The sequence below is a fragment of the Pristiophorus japonicus genome, chromosome 6 (genome assembly GCF_044704955.1).
Source record: "Pristiophorus japonicus isolate sPriJap1 chromosome 6, sPriJap1.hap1, whole genome shotgun sequence".
NCBI classification, from domain to species: Eukaryota; Metazoa; Chordata; class Chondrichthyes; family Pristiophoridae; genus Pristiophorus; species Pristiophorus japonicus.
Window position 1 is genome coordinate 249,740,468 of NC_091982.1, and position 2,937 is coordinate 249,743,404.

Consider the following 2,937-nt stretch of genomic DNA (forward strand, 5'->3'; position numbering starts at 1 on the left):
ATGAGGAGAGATTGGGTCAACTAGGCCTGTATTCACTAGTTTTTAGAAGAATGAGAGGGGATCTCATTGAAACGTATACAATTCTGACTGGATTGGATAGACTGGATGCGAGGAGGAGGTTTCCCCTGGCTGGGAAGTCAAGAACAAGGGGTCACAGTCGCAGGATACGGGGTAGGAAATTTAGGACCGAGATGAGGAGAAATGTTTTCACTCAGAGAGAGGTGAACCTCTGGAATTCTATACCACAGAAGGCTGTGGAGGCCAAGTCACTGAATATATTTAAGATGGAGATAGATTTCTAGAAACAAAAGGCATCAAAGGCTATGGGGGAAAAGCGGGAATAAGGTGTTGAGATATACGATCAGCCATGATCATATTGAATGACGTTGCAGGCTCGAAGGGCCGAATGGCCTACTACTGCTCCTATTTTCTATGTTTCTATGTTTATCTGAAATCTGCCTCTGAAACCATAATTGATGATTCGATTTAAGAAGTAAGAGTGTAAAGGATTCAGGCCAGTGTCAGGCTGGAGCAATCGGGCCAGCATTCGAAATTTCAAAGAATGCTCCTTTAAACTCCAAGTTTTCACAGATTAAACAAACGGTTGGAAAGGATTAAACCGATATAAGGAAGGATGAGTGTTTATCACATTATGAACTTTAAGGAATTACAGAACCAATATGTTTTAGCAGTGAATACTGTAGCCCTGCCTAATAAGCTGCAGAAGATTTTACAGAGGTCATAGGCAACAAGTGGGAATAGTTAGGAACAGAAAATTAACATTGTAAGTTTATTGTTGGCATGTAACCCAAGCATTAAATTAATTTTAACAAGCCACAGCACCATTCACTGGCAACGGTTTAAATTGTTTCCAAAGAAGCAATAGAAAGCAACTGACGCATTGGAAATATGGAAAGTAATCAAATGTTAAAAGAGAATGTCAGGCCCAGAATACACAGCAAATAGCTGACATGTTTGTTGGCCTAATTCCCGATCACAACAATAGAATTATCCACATTCTGGTTTGCTCTCTGATCATTGATGTAGCTCCACAAATCAAGAGAAAGAATCAATATTCAGTTTTATTTGGTCTATTTTAATTCATCAGGCGTCAGCTCTTTGATGTTGCTATGTTTTCAAGCGTTCCACTCAAACAATTTCTCAGTAATAATATAACGGGAGAAAATGCATCAAACAACATTGGTAAGCTTATGTTTCTCGGACAGCAAAGTGTGCCCTTTCATCAGAAATGGCATTGATATACCAGGTAAACTCAGTAAACTGGAGCAACCAAAATAAAGCATTGAAGGGAGTAGGAGTAGTAATGAACAACACTCTAACTGCTGATGCAGAAGTGCAGCAAACAAAGATGGAGATGGTGTATGGGAATAGAAGAGGGCTAGGAACAATGCAATCCAGGGAAGTTAGGAATGTGGTATGCTGACATTTCCTTCATTTCTTCCTACACACTTGGCTTTTATAGAGTTCGGTTTTATTGATAACTGGAACCATTTGGGGACTTTAATCTTCATACAAACTGGGCAAATCAAACTGACAAAGGTAATCTGGAGGAAGAGTTCATGGAATGCATTTGAGATAGTTTATTGGTTCAATACCTTATGGAACCAACCAGGTAACAGGCTATTTTAGATCTTGTATTGTATAATGAGAACGGGTTAATTAGTAATATCATAATAAAGGATCCTATATGGAAGAGTCATCATAATGTGATAACATTTTACATTGAGTTTGAGAGTGAAAAACTTCAGTCAGAAACGAGTCATAAACTTAAATAAAGCAATTATAGAGGAATGAGGGGCGAGTTCGCTAAAATAGATTGGGAAACTAGATGAAAAGGTATGATGGTAGATAATCAGGGGCAAACACTGACAGAAATATTTAAAAATTCTTAATGAATATACCATTGAGAAATTGCAAATATATAGATGCACTTTAGAGGGTGCAGAGAAGTTTTACAAGGATAACATCAGAAATGCGAGCGTATACCCATCAGGAAAGGATGAACAGGCTGGGTCTCTTATGAAATGGCTAAGGGGTGATCTAATTGAGGTGTTTAAAATAATGAACGGTTTGATAGAGTAGATAGAGAGAGAATGTTTCCACTTGTGGGGAAGTATAAAACTAGAGGCTATCAATATAAGATAGTCAGCAAGAAATCAAAAAAGGAATTCAAAAGAAATTTATTTACCCATAGAATGGTGAGAATGTGGAACTGACTACCACAGTGAATGGTTGAAGTGAATGGTATAGATCTATTTAAGGGATGGCTCAGTAAGCAGAAGGGGGAGGAGAGAATAAAGGATTATGCCGATACAGTTAGATGAGAAAAGACGGGAGGAGACTTGAGTGGAGCATAAACCTTGGCATCGACTGGTTGGGCCAAATAATCTGTTTCTGTGCTGAATATCCTATGTAATTATATGTAAAAAAAATATAAACTCCACGGGAAAAGTGATCCATCCGTGAGTAAATAAAGAAGCTAAGCATAGTATTAGATTAAAAGAAAAGGCTTATAATGTTGCGAAGAATAGTAGTAAGCCTGAGGATTGGGAGAGCTTTAGAAAATAGCAAAGGATGACAAAAAATGATTAAAAAGGTAGAAAGTCGAATATGAGAGTAAAGTAGCACAAAATAAAAAAATGAATTGTCAGAACTTCTACAAGTATGTAAAAAGGAACGAGTAGCAAAAGTAAGCATTGGTCTCTTAAAGGCTGAGAGACGTGAAATTATATTGGGGAATAAGGAAATGGCAGAGATTCTAAACAAATATTGTGCATCGGTCTTCACAGTAGAAGACACAAGAAGTATAAAAAAATAGTGGGGAGCCAATGAGCAAATAAGAGTCAGGAACTTAAAGTAATTAATATCAATAGAGAAAAGGCACTTGAGAAACTCGCGTGCATAAAAGCCGACAAA